General features: G+C 33.3%; 1 protein-coding gene across 1 annotated transcript in view; it reads left to right on the top strand.

The window, feature by feature from the left end:
* Window positions 1–14,853, top strand: part of HCN1 (hyperpolarization activated cyclic nucleotide gated potassium channel 1) — a 416,455-nt gene that overhangs the window by 313,118 nt on the left and 88,484 nt on the right. The window lies entirely within an intron of this gene.

Genomic DNA, 14,853 nt, shown 5'->3' with positions numbered 1-14,853 from the left:
TATAAATGACTTCCAGGGCTTATGCTAACAATTATTTTTAATATTAAATAAGATTTCTCTATATAACCCACTTGGGGGATTTTACACCACTAGCTTTGGATTTATAGCTACAATCTAGTTTGTTATGGCATTACGCATTTATAGTAACACCCAATCACACAGCTACCTGACTTGCAACAATCTCAAGAAGGTCAGTGACAAAGACAGAAATAATTAAGCTGAAACACGCTTGAGTCTTAGGGAATAAATATCAATATGTAGTTATAAGGAGTATTTGCATTTCTTACCATCTCAAATACTTAACATCTTTTTAACAGTTTTTAATAAAATCCATTAATAGGGGCGCCTGGGTGGCTCAGTGGTTAAAGCCTCTGCTTTCGGCTTAGGTCATGATCTCAGGGTCCTGGGATCAAGCAGGCATTGGGCTCTCTGCTCAGCAGGGAGCCTGCTTCCTCCCTCTCTCTCTGCCTGCCTCTCTGCCTACTTGTGATCTCTATCAAATAAATAAAATCTTTAAATTTTTTTTTAAATTCAAAATTAAAAAAAAATAAAAGCCATTAATTTTGTTCTAAGTTACTTTGAGCAGCAGTCCAACAACTAAGGCTGTAAAGATTAGGTTGCAAGAGACTGTGTGTTAAACAGACATCCAAGTATTTGGAAAGTTATGGGTAAAAAATAGATCAGATCCCAAAGAAAGGAGCTAGAGAAACATCAGTAGCAGTAGGCAGGGCAAATTATTGGAAAGTCAACAATACTATACAATGTAAGAGCCTCTAAAATGAGAAGAGAAGTTAAGCAGAAGCCCTAGTTAAAAACAGTCCAAAAATATGGAAAAATCTTAGCAACAACTATTATACTATCTATAGTATAGAAAATGTTATTCCTAATGATCACCATAAATCATCAAGAACAATTTAAATTATGTTCAGTACGCTCTATTTACTCTGGCCATCAAGTAAAGGGTTTGAGAATGATTTAGAATCACAGAATTTTTGAGTTATGGAGTGCAGAGATCTTCAAATTTGAGATTTCTGGGGAAACAAAGAAATATCTTCATGTTCCATTTTCTTTAAAATGTTAGTGTTTGTATAAATATGTTAATTTTGTACCCATTCATATTTGAGCTGCCTTGGCCATCTTTCACAGGCATCTTTGTGCTAGTGTAGGAAATTGTTACTAACTAGGTTGGACATAATTTAGGATAATAATATTTATTTAGTACCACTCCATGTCATATTTCAGTTTGTCCTTAAAATTATTCTGTGATTCCTGTTAAACTGTTTTATTAGATAGAGAAATAAGAGATCAAGGGAGTCAAGTTCCTAGATCAAGTCTATTGTAACCCAAAAGCAGCAGAGCTAAAATTTGAATTCAGATCTGTCTCCAAAGGGAGAGTTCTTTCTAACTATGCTGTCTTCCCTCCTAAAAAAATCTTAAAGGAAAATGTGCATATTGTCATTATCTTCAGTTCATGGACACTGTCTTTCTTAAATTTCATAAGACAAGTTCAGAAGTCATTTTTTTAAATGAACACATTTGTTTTTATTATTAATAATTAACAAATGCTAATCTCAACTAATCATGAACTGAAGAACAGAAGCTAGGTTCAAGACAAATGAGAAAGTGTCAAATTCTTTGAGTCTGAGTGATCTTTTATGTCTCTCAATGTATTTATTATTGGTTTCCACCATTTTCCTTGATCTATAGTTATCCAGTTTGCTTGAGCACGTTCCTTGATGCAGAGGTTACAGTTTCACAAGGCACATATTTATTGGGAAATGTTTTAATTTTGTGAACATCAAGGCTTCTATTAACTTGGCATCTTTCTCTCTCAAACTTCTAGCTATTGTGTCAAGTTCTGCCTGGGACAGCAGAGCATGCTAAGTGAAATGCTGTCCTTCAGTTATTTTCTCTTCTAGAATAGCATTCTTGCTCTTTTCAACAAGTCTTCATGTGATGTATTTTTTCCATATTATAAACTCCTGGTTGTTTTCTTCTTATTTTATACCAGTAGTTTTCAACCTGGACTAAACATCTGAATCACCTGGAAGTCTTTACAAAATAATGTCAGGAAGTTGTAACGGGTTTTTACTGGCTTCATTAACAATGTAAAACACATAATCCATAGAAAATATAGGCATATGTTCTGTGTATGAAGAACATGGCTCAGAGTCCTGGCTCCAGAGTGAAATTACTATATGGCCGTAGGCACGTTATTTCCCTCCTGTGATTCTCAATATATTCATGTAGATATAAACATAATCATATGTGCTCTCCCTGCCTCATGTGGTAGTTGGGAAAAACAAATGCTCTCGGTAAACTGTAAATCATTATAGAAATGTTATCTTTACTATTACCATCACTCACTAAATTTTAAAACATGTAGATTGCTTTCTTATAATTCCTATTGTCCAGATGTCTTCTTATACAATATATGGCCTAACTTCTGCAGGCTTTTCTTACTTTTCTGGCCTTGAAATAGTCTTGTCCTCTTCATTATTTCTTTAAGTAAGACAGCCATAGAGCTTCCCAACAAATAGGTACATTTGTAGAGTGTCAATGAAAAGAATGAATGGGAGAGTCCAAGTTATTAAATGTCCCATTTGGCTCAGTTACCACTCTACTGCCCTTTAATTCTTTTATACTCTATGCATACAAAACAATATTTGCTCTTAACATTTTTATGTGTTTTATATTTAGCTAAGATCACTATTTTGCAATCAAAAGAGTATTTTGCTAGTCTTACTCTGTCACTCATAATCTCTGTGGCCTAATAAAGGTGGAGAAAGTATTTGGAAAAAAATAGAGGCATATGAATGTAATGAATAGTAAATATCAGTTTGTTATAGGAAGAATAATTTTTAATTATAAAAACCTTCAAAGGGCAAAAAAAATCTATGTGCGTTCTACTATTTAAATATTTGATTTGTATTTTTATTTATAATCTCTTAAATTTCTCTTCCTTTTTCAAGATCTGATGGTAAAGAAATTGGTGAAAGAGATATAAACGATTTCTATACGAACAGTTTTTCTAATCTGAACAATTACATTGTGTTGGAGATGTGCTTGATGTTTTCTGAAGCACTAAAAACATCTGCAGTATTATAGAAAAAATTAAAGTGCTGGAATATTATTTTTAAGATAGGAGAGTTGGCAGCTTGAATGAGTTTTTCACTTAACACTTATATTTTTCAGTAGTTTGCTAATCCCAAGTTCATTTTCATTTTCAAGGTTTTTATTCCTTTATGTTTTTTTTAATTTGATAATATTAGAGAAGTGTGTTTGATATTAATCAAATGGTGAATAGTTGGTTGTTTCCTATAAAGTTATGTCTATTTGAAGAACAAAAACATTATTCTCTTTTTCACACTATAGTATTTTAATATATGCCATTAGCAGTGAAATAACCACAGTGCTGCATTTCTAAAGGAAATATAAATCTCATACCTTTTCACCGAGTAAAAATTAACTATGAGTCTGTTTGAACTTCACCCAATGAGCATAAAATTTGAATCAGACATTGGTTTCTCTAGCACTGTATATTTCATCATTGTTACAAACTTGAAAACTTGATTAAACAAAATTTAGAGCTAAAATTCTGTTTCTAGAAATTGTCCTCCATCAGCCTTAGCTTAGCTTGAATATAATTAAATTTTGTTATGCTCGTGTTCCAGAATGATCAGTTAAGTCAATCGTGAGCCTTACCAAGTACTATTAAAGCACAGAGAAATTTAAGCAAATACATTGGGGTGTTTGAGGGGTATAGACTAAAGCCACATGTCTCAATATGAAAATTTATTTGAAAATTCCAATTTTATAATATATTCTACAACTTATCTTAATATTATAATGCTTTAAATTTCTCACTTCTGAGGAAAATGGATGATGCGGTAGATATATTTATTCCTGTCTTTTCTGATACTCTTGTACTCTCTCCTGTATTTCCAGGTTTAAGGTACCAATCAGACTGGAGCTCAGTGAGCAAAAGGGATAGTAATAGGGGAGGTAACACAAGACTGAGCCAAATATGGCCTTGTTGGTCATTGAAGGAGTTCTGCTTTCACTCTTAAACTGGAATACTTGAAAAGGTTTAAATAAAAACATGAAATAACCAGGCTTACATTTTAAAAAGATAATACTGGTTACTGGGTTGAGCTTAAATTATCAGCAGTCAAAGGTGAAGCAGAGAGACCAGTTAGAAGGCTTTCAAAGTCACGCATGTAAGAGATGATAGTGATCCATACCAAGTTTGTAGGAGTGGAGATGAATAGGTGAATATATTATAAAAGCAGATCCAGGAATATTACTCAGCAATAAAAAACTAAAGAAAATATCTACTGATATATATAACAACCTGGATGTATCTTAGAAACATCTTGCTAAGTGAAAAAATGTCAGATTCAAAAGATTTCATATGGTGTTACTCCATTTATGTAGAAGTCTAGGAAAGGAAAAACAAGTGACAGATCATTAGTTTTTTGGGACCAGGGATGCAGGATACCCACAAAGGAGAATGAGGGAACATTTTGGAGTGGTGGAAATTTTCTAAAATGGACATGGCAGTGATTATTCATGGAAATGTACATTTAAAGTATGAATTTTATTTTATGTAAATTATACTTCAATAAAGATGTAAAGAAAAAAAAATAAATGCATTTGATAAAGTTTGCTGACAGCAGTGGTGTTCGAAAGATAGAAATATGGCAAAACCAACTGCACTGTTTTTGGTCTCAGCTACTGGTAGAAAGTCATCATGATCTGATTTATAGAGATAAGACTAATATGGTAAAAGGAAGTTTGGGGATAATATTTCAGCTTTGGATGTGTTAAATGTGAGATCATTATTACACATCCAAGTGTGGATGTATTTTCTTTTGAAACAATTACCAGTACTCTTTTGAAACAATTACCAATACTTTGTTCTAAAGCTGGGCCTTGCTTAAACAAGACCTTTATGCTTTTTCTCATTCTGCAGTGCTATACTTAGCACTGTCTTCTAATAGTATCTCCTTATTTTCTGGTAGTTATTTACCAAAGGTTAGTGTATTAGTTGTATAATATAACTTCCCCATTGGATTAATACAGATATTTAAATTGTTCTGTGATGAGACTGACAACTGATCAATACTCTGGTCTGAAACATGGATTTTGACTGTGTTTAATATATGCATGTGCTGCTTCAGTAATGTCAGACTTGATAGGTACTATAATGACATCAATTGTAATCTTGTGTTATACTGTGCCCTTAAAGAAAAATGTGCTTTTAATTTATACAGACAGAATGATATTTTTTGTTAAAATTTTTCACTTTTAAAAAAAAAACAAATCAATCCAAAGGAATGTAAATTTTAAGCACTTTAAAAGTTCCTTTCTTCATCAAATATGTTGCTTCTCCATGGTAATTTGCTGGTGAGTCATTAATTCGTTGTCTTCTTTTTTATTCTCCAGATGATGTTTACTCATAGTAATTGTTGTGTATACTCAGATATTCAGTTGCTTTAATTTTGGAAAGCCATCACAGTGAATTAGAAACAGTTGTGTTAAAAACAAACTAGAGAGACTTTTAAAAGTAAATCAAGCTGTTACTAATGCTAAGAGATATTTTGACCAGGAATAATGAAGAAAGATATTAGTGACATTTAAATGATGCCCTTAGTTTCAAATTATTGATCTTTTTAATGCACTTACACAAGGCTTATATAAATAATTTATCATCCAACACTAACAACTTAAAAAACTAATTGAGGGTGGTTGAAAGAGGATATTGGAAATACACTATTAAAAGAACAGTTCAGGGTGCCTGGGTGGCTCAGTCAGTTAAGCATCTACCTTCTGCTCAGGTCATGATCTCGGGGTCCTGGAATTGAGCCCCACAGTCCTGGGCTCCCTGCTCAGCAGAGAGTTTGCTTCTCCCACACCCTCTGCCACTCCCCACCACTCATGCTCTCTCTCTCTCTCTCTCTCAAATAAATAAATTATTTTTTTAAAGATTTTATTTATTTATTTGACAGACAGAGATCACAAGTAAGCAGAGAGGTGGGGTGGGGGGTGGAGCAGAGAGTGCAATGCGAGGCTTGATCCCAGGACCCTGAGATCATGACCTGAGTGGAAGGCAGAGACTTTAACCCACTGAGCCACCCAGGCGCCTCTAAATAAATAAAATCTTAAAAAAAGAACTGTTCAACTCTTCATTGAAAGGAGTGACTATATCTTCCCAGTGGAGGTCCAGTGTATAAATTTGTATCTTTTCTTTGAAGAATTACATATGCACATGACTTAGTCTACATGTACACACATGCACAAACACACACACAAGACATATGATTTGGCAACAATCAATGCACCCAATTTTTTAAATTTATGCCATTTATTCACTTTACACTAACCCACATCTTTATTCTAAACTTTTCATTCATATGTAGTCCATAAGATTTAACCTTGGTGTGGAATAGAACTTCTAAATTTGTGGCTAAGAGGCTTTATAGTTTAGGGAACACTTTGTTCTTCACCACCCAATTTCTGAAAATTAAATGACATCATTTAATTTAAAAGTTAATGAATGAAGTTATGGATATTTCAACTACTTCAAATAAGGCATATTATCCTCTTTGAAAAAAAAAAGACTAGACATTTTGTGACAATGGATGGGTATTTGATATTTCTCTCCAGTGTATCATTAGAATTAATTAAAAAGGTTTAAAAGTATAAACATCTTACATATATTTGACTTTATCAAAGAAAAAAGCTTTTTGCTAGTGCTTTAAATAAGTACTTTAAATCTGGTTCCCAATCAAGACTAAATAATATAGTTTACCCCAAAAAAAGAATGTTTTAGATCATATAACTAATCAATTTGATCAATATTAAACACCCACTATATGTGAGTCACTCTATTAAAGAGAGAATAGAGATATAGTGGTAAGAAGATACCTCAAGTTGGTCTAGTTGAGAATACTCATGCCTTTAAGGAGTTTATGGGCTAGCAGAGGCTATATACAATTTAATTAGCAATTATGATAAGGAGAAAAGAGCCAGGGTGTCAGTTTGGTGTTATGGTAGCATCTAATCTAATCTAGAGTCTTACTACTGTGATTTTCTGATAAACATCATTGAGGACGTTGTTAGAAATGCCAAATCTCAGTTCCAACCCCATAGACACTGAATGTGAATCTTCATGTTAACATGATAGCCATGTTATTTTAATGTACATTAAAGTCTATGCCAGGTATCAGAGAAAAAAATACACAGAAAAATAACATTTAAAATTAACTTCAAAAGCATATGGTTAGTTTGTGGAGAATGAAGGTGAACATACACTGGAAACAAAAATGGTTGTCCTTTAAGCCAGATCTATAGCTTAAGCTGCTGGTTGGATGACAGAAGGTATGGAGAAAGAAGGGGGATGATATCAATTTGGGTCATAAGGTCTTTGATGTGCTTTTGAAACATGTTTTAAGAGTAGATACTTAAGGGGAAGAAGGACATGTGAATATGGAGATCAGGGATTAGTTTCCGGTTAGAAATCTCCATTGACTTAGAGATTGGTCTTATATTGATCGTACCTGAAGTCATGCAAGTGGGTAGGGTTGTTGAGGGGAAATATGTAAGGTGAAATGAAAAAAGGCCTTGGGCATAGTCTTGGAAACACCAACATGTACAGAAGAGACTTCAGCAAATAGAACTGCAAAAAGCAGCCAGAAAGAAAAGAAGAAAGCTAGAATATACAGATGGAGAATCAGGGGATAAGGTGTCTTTAAGAGGAAACGATCAATAGTAATGTTGTCTTAGCGTAGTTCTCCTGCTAGAACCTAAGGAAAGGATTTAGTGGTAGGTAATTTACTGGGGAATAATTCCGAGGAGCAGCTTGGTGAAGCAGGAAGTGTGAGTGGGGAGAAGGGAAAGCCAATGAATAATTAGAGTTGTTTTCCAATGTAGGCAGGTGGGACTTAGTCCTACTGGGACCCTCTGAGAAACCATGTAAAATGCTTATCATTCTCTCTCTGAATAATGGGAAGAGTGGCCAGAATCTGTAGACTCAAATCCCTCATTGGTTGAATGTTGCCCTGGAAAGAATTACCTATACTGCTCCTATCCCCAAACATCCATGTCACTCTACCTTGACTGGAGCAAATTCTAAGCTTCTCAGCCCTGAGGCAGAAAGCCTGAGGTGCACTGTCCACCACAGGTATAGTTGAGGTCAGAGGTGGGCCATTTTGCAAGGGCAGAGTGGTTACATGGTGCATTAATAAGGCCTGTTCCTCATGTTCAGTACTCTTCAGATACTAAATAAGAAAATCTTTGCAAAGTATCTAAGTATCATGATAATCATTGGAAAATCATGGAAATAAAGAGAAGTATTAGAGGAATAGAAAGAATAAAAGCTATAATTAAATGTGTACAGTGTTATGAAATGTACAGTGAGAATTAAATGTTTGTAGTGTTATGAAATAACAATGAGATCATGAGTATAAACTACTCGTTCAAAAAATTGGTTGAGAGAAGGAAGAGGCATAAGGTAGTAGATGGAAGGCGACTTGTGCTCAACTGAATGTCAGTTTTTGAAGACAGTATCACCATATAGCAAATAAGAGCACAGACTATAGATTCCGATTGCCTTAGTTCTAAACATGGCTTCAACATTAATTAGTTGCATGGCTTTCCACAAGTTATTTAAATTCTCTGTGCCTCAGTTTTGTAATCTGTAAAGTGAAAATACTGGTAACAATCTTTTAAGATTTTTGTGATGATTAAATGAGTAAATATAAGTAGTGTTTAGTTGAATTCCTGGAAAATAATATATAATGTCCAAAGGCTAGGTGATATTCTTATTCTTATTCTTCTTATTCTTTTCTTATTGTCATTGTTATTTTAAATGGAGAGGTGAGTATATTTAAATGCTATTTGGCTGGAGTCAGTATATAAAGAGAAAAGGTAATGTTTCTGAGGAGGGATGAAGAAAGGATATTCAAACACAGTTGAAAGATGAGATTCGAATGGGACTAAGAGACATTACCATTGTCATAAGAACAAGAAAAGAAGGAAAAAATATTGAAATGAATGAATTAGTAGAAAAAATATTGAATGAATGAATTAGTAGACGTTCTTATGTGAAAGTTTCTATTTCTTTTTGAGAATTTGGGTAAGATCATCATCTCTGAATAAAAAAAAAAGTCAAAGGTGGGAAATAAGAGTGTTTAGACAGCATAGAATGTTTAAGTGGCCCACTGAAAAATGAAAAGTGATGAGGTTATCATATATGTCAATCTGTATTTTTGTTAAACTAAGTTAAAAACCATCTTCCTACACACACACAAACACACACACATACACACACATAAGAAGAAAAACTGTAGTAATAAAGATCAAAACCATTTAGATGAGGAAAAGGCTTTTAAAAATACCTAAGCACATATTTAACTCTATTATAATAATTATAATGACTTTCAATTTCTAGTAATCATCTCTCCCCTTGATTTTAGTCTGTAATTACTAAAAAATTTATTTCTAATAATGTTTCATATGAACAATTTACTTTGTAATTAAGTGTTTTCTTCTAATTGCTAAATACAATGACCTTTCATTCATATTATTATTTTTAGTTACCTGCTCAGTTAAGTCTTAAACAGTGTTACAGTGACTTTTGGAAAACTTTTGAGAATCTGTCCATTTTTAAACCAAAGTATAATAAGAACAAGACAGAAAGAATGAACTATATAGTGTAAACAATTTTCAAGAGTTTTTTTTGTTCTCTATTGTTTTTAAATATATGAAAATATAATCCATTGCAAAATAAAATATATGAAAATATAATCCATTGCAAAATATCTGAATGGATAGCACTAGATTCCACAAACCAGAGGGCAAGTATAAGTTTATATTGGAAGAGATCATTCTGGAGGGAGAAATAATACTTTTTATCTGATAATATTTTCTGTAAGGATTTTAAGATCACCTAGTAGGTTGTAATTTTAAGAGTTTTTCAGGCCAAGTAGACACTTATTCACTACCACGAAAAGCTTTCCCCATATCTTGACAGCTAAAGAATTCACTTTTATAGAGAAACCCATGTTTCATTACCCAGCTTTTACAAAAAATGATAAAAAAGTGAAGATAAAGTAGAAGTATTTCACTCAAACTTCTGCAGAAAAGATGACTGTACAACTCTCTACTTTTCTTAATGTGTGATTTGCTCTTAATTTTTTCCACATTTACTATATTGAAAATCCAATCATTTTTGATTAAGAGGTATATTAAGATACTTTTATTATTATATGACTTATTCTGATATAATTATGTTGCTTAAAAGAATTTAAAAATACATGAATCCATTTTTGCAGAAAGGAAACTTTTCCTACTTCAATTAAAAAAAAATACTAGTTGTATATATGAATAAAGCCATTATTTCAGTGAAAAAGAAAAAACTTCCTTCTCAGTGTGGATGAATTAAAAATTTTACCGTGTTTATAGCTCTTGAAAATGGTTTAATCTTGCTGTAAATATTTTTTAAATAATGCTTGAGAAGCTTATTTGCATATAACCTAACCATATATATATGTAAACTAATATATTAGTAAACCATATATGTAAATGTATGTAAACCATATATTAGTAAACTAATATAGATTAGTTTACTTTTAATTATAGGATCAAAACAGAAACCATGGCTTCAGTTACCATGTCAATAAATGGCAATTCTAGAAATATCTTTGTTTAAAAAATAAAAAGATAGCTTAGTTATTAATTCAATGATGATTGACTTAAATATTTTTTAAAAAAAGAAAAAAGTAACTGATGATTGGGTACCTGGGTGGCTCAGTCAGTTAAGCGTCTGACTCTTGATTTTAGGTCAAGTCATGATCTCAGGGTGGTGAGATCAAACCCCATGTCAGACTCCATGCTGGGTGTGGAGCCTGCTTACGATTTTCTCTCTCCCTCTCCCTCTGCCTGCCTCTCTCTCTCTCTCTCTCCCTGCCCCCCTCCAACAAGTGACCGATGATAGATTATCAATCATTGTGTTTTCCCAACACCATTTGTTGAAAGACTGTATTTATTCTATTGGACATTTTTCCCATTTTGTTGAAGATTAGTTGACCATATTGTTGTGGGTCCATTTCTGGGTTCTCTATTTTGTTCCACTGATCTATGTGTCTGTTTGTGCCAGTACCATACTGTCTTGATCAGCTTTGTAATATATCTTGAAATCTGGAATTGTTATGCCTCCAGCTTTGCTTTTCTTTTTCAATATTGCTTTGGTTATCCAGGGTCTTTTGTGGTTCCATACAAATTTTAGGATTGTTTGCTCTAGTTCTGTGAAAAATGCTGTTGGTATTTTGATAGGGATCGCATTATATGTGTAGATTGCTTTGGATACTAGAGAAATTTTAACAGTATTTGTTCTAATCTATGAACATGGAATGCTTTCCCATTTCTTTGTGTCATCTTCAATTTTTTTCATAAGTGTTCTATAATATTCAGAGTAAAGATGTTTTACCTTGTTGATTAGGTTTATTCCTAGGTATCTTATGATTTTTGGTGCAGTTGTAAATGGGATCAATTCCTTGATTTCTCTTTATGCTGCTTCATTATTGGTGTATAGAAATGCAACAGATTTCTGTACATTAATTGTGTATTGTGACTGCTGAATTGTGTATCAGTTTTAGCAATTTTTTGGTAAGTTTTTTGGCTTCCTTTCTGATTTGGATGCCTTTTATTCCTTTTTGTTGGGTTATTAAGGCTAGGATTTCTAGTACTATGTTAAATAACAATGGTGGGAGTGGACATCCTATCATGTTCCTGACAGTAGAGGAAAAGCTCTCAGTTTTTCCCTTTTGAGAATGATATTCGCTGTGGATCTTTCATATAGCCTTTATGATGTTGAGGTATGTCCCCCTATCTCTACTTTGTTGAAGGTTTTTATCAAAAAGGGATGCTATGGATGCTATACTTTGTCAAATGCTTTTTCTGCATCTATTGAGATCATATTGTTCTTATCCTTTCTTTTATTAATGTGTATCACGTTGATTGATTTGTAAATATTGAACCATACTTGCAACCCAGGAATAAATCCCATTTGATTATAGTGAATAATTTTTTAATGTACTGTTGGATTTGATTTGCCAGCATTTGGTTGAGAATTTTTGCATCCATGTTCATCAGAGATATTGTCCTGTAATTCTCATTTTTAGTGTGGTCTTTGGTTTTGGAATCAAGGTAACGCTGACCTCATAGAATGAGTTTGGAAGTTTTCTTCCATTTCTATTTTTTTTTTTTTTTTTGAGCAGTTTGAGAAGAATAAGTATTAACTCTTTTTTAAAATGTTTGGTAGAATTCTCATGGGAAGCCATCTGGCCCTGAACTTTGGATAATTGGGAGATTTTTGATTACTGATTCAATTTCCTTGCCAGTTATCAGTTATTCAAGTTTTCTATTCCTGTTTCAGTTGTGGTAGTTTATATCTTTCTAGCAATTTATCCATTTCTTCCAGATTGTCTAATTTGTTGGCATATAATTTTTCATAATATTCTCTTATAACTGTTTGTATTTGTGTGATGTTGGTTGTTATCTCTCATCTCTTATTCATGATTTTATTTATTTGGGTTCTCTCTCTCTCTCTCTCTCTCCTTTTTTTTTTTTTTTTTTTTTTTTTTGATAAGTCTGGCTAAGGGTTCATCAGTTTTGTTAATTCTTTCAAAGAACCAGTTCCTGGCTCTATTGATCTATTCTACTGGGAGGTTTTGTTGTTGTTGTTGTTTTTATATCATTTCTGCTCTAATCTTTATCACTTACTTTCTTCTGCTAGGTTTAGTCTTCATTTATTGCTCTTTTTTTTTTCTGCTCCTTTATGTGTAAAGTTAGGTTGTATATTTGAGACTTCTTGTGCTTCTTGAGGAAGTCCTGTAGTGCTATATATTGCCCTCTTATAACCACCACCTCTGCTGCATCCTAAAAAGTTTTGAATGTCATGTTTTAATTTTCATTTGCTTCCATGTATTTTTTTCTTTCTTCTTTAATTTCCTGGTTGACCATTCATTCTCTAGTAGGATGTTCTTTAGCCTCCTTGTTTTTGTGGTCTTTCCAAATTTTTTCTTTTTTCTTTTTTTTTAAGATTTTATTTATTTATTTGACAGAGAGATAGAGAGAGCACAAGTAGGCAGAGCAGCAGGAGAGGGAGAAACAGGCTCTCTGCCAAGCAGGGAGCCCCATGTGGGGCCCAATCCCAGGACACTGGGAACTTGACCTGAGGCAGAAGCAGCCATTTGACAGACTAAGCCACCCAGGCATCCCCAAATTTTTTCTTGTAGTTGACTTTAAGTTTCATAGCTTTGTGGTCAGAAACCTGCTGTGATCTCAGTCTTTTTGTACTTGTTGAGGTCTGATTTGTGATCCAGTATGTGGTCTGTTCTGGAAAATGTTCCATATGCACTTGAAAAGGATGTGTATTCTGTAGTTTTAGGGCGGAATATTCTGGATATATCCGTTAAGTCCATCTGGTACAGTGTGTCATTCAAAGCCATGTTTCCTTGTTCATTTAGTGCTTAGATGATTTGCCCATTGCTGTAAGTGGGGTGTTAAAGTCCCCTAATATTATTGTATTATTACCAATGTGTTCCTCTATGTTTCTTATTAATTATTTTTTATATTTGGGTGCTCCCAAGTTGGGAGCATGAATATTTATAGTTGTTAGATCATCTTATCAGATAGATCCTTTTATTATGATATGGTACTCTTCTTCATCTCTTGTTACAGACTTTGTTTTAAAATCTAGTTTGTCTAAAAAAGGTATTGCTACTCCAGCTTTCTTTTGACTTCCATTTGCATGATAAGTGAAAGTTGTTCTTCATGCCCTCACTGTCTATCTGCAGGTGTCTTTAGGTCTAAAAATGAGTCTCTTATAGGCAGCATATCAATGGGTGTTCTTGTTTTTTAATCTATTCTGACACCTAATGTCTTTTGATTGGAGCATTTAGTCTGTTTGCATTCAAGAGTGATTATTGATAGATTTGAGTTTAGTGCCATGTATTACTTGTTTTGTCATTGTTTCTGGTGATGTTCTTTGTTCCTTTCTAGTCTTTAACACTTTTGATCTTTCTTTCTAACTCAAAGAGTCCCCTTTAATATTTCTTGGAGGTCACCAACTTCTTTAGTTTTTGTTTGTCTGGGAAACTCTTTATCTCTCCTTCTGTTCTGAATGATAGTCTGCTGAATAGAGTATTCTTGCCTGCATATTTTTTTCCCATTCAGCACATTGACTATATCATGCCACTCTCTTCTTGTCTGCCAAGTTTTGCAGAGAGATCTGCTGCTAGCCTTATCTGTCTTCCCTTGTAACTGAGGGACTTCTTTTGTCTTACTGCTTTTAGAATTTTTTTTTTTTAATCTCTGTGTTTTACAAATGTACCTAAGACATGTCTTCGTGTTCACCTGCTTTTGTTGATTTTGATGGGAGTCCTCTGTGCCTCCTGGATTTGCATGTCTGTTTCCTTCCCCAGATTAGGGAAGTGATCAGCTATAATTTCCTCAAATAAACCTTCTGCCCCATTTTCTTTTCTTCTTCTGGGACTCCTATGATATAAATGTTATTATGTTTTAGAAGTCCACTGAGTTCCATATGTCTACAATGATCATCTAATATTTTTCTTTCTTACTTCTTTTCAACTTCATTATTTTCATAATCTTATCCTCTGTGTAACTGATTCATTCCTCTACTTCTTCCATCTTTGTGATCATTACATTCTGTTGGTTTTGAATGTTGGTTATTGCATTTTTCATTTTGGCCTTTCTAGTTTTTAGGTCTTTTATCTCTGTGGTAAGGAACTTCCAAACGTCTTCTATGCTTTTCTCAAGTCCAGCTAG

The sequence above is a fragment of the Lutra lutra genome, chromosome 5, assembly GCF_902655055.1.
Source record: "Lutra lutra chromosome 5, mLutLut1.2, whole genome shotgun sequence".
NCBI lineage: Eukaryota > Metazoa > Chordata > Mammalia > Carnivora > Mustelidae > Lutra > Lutra lutra.
This window is presented reverse-complemented; position numbering and strand designations above follow the sequence as displayed.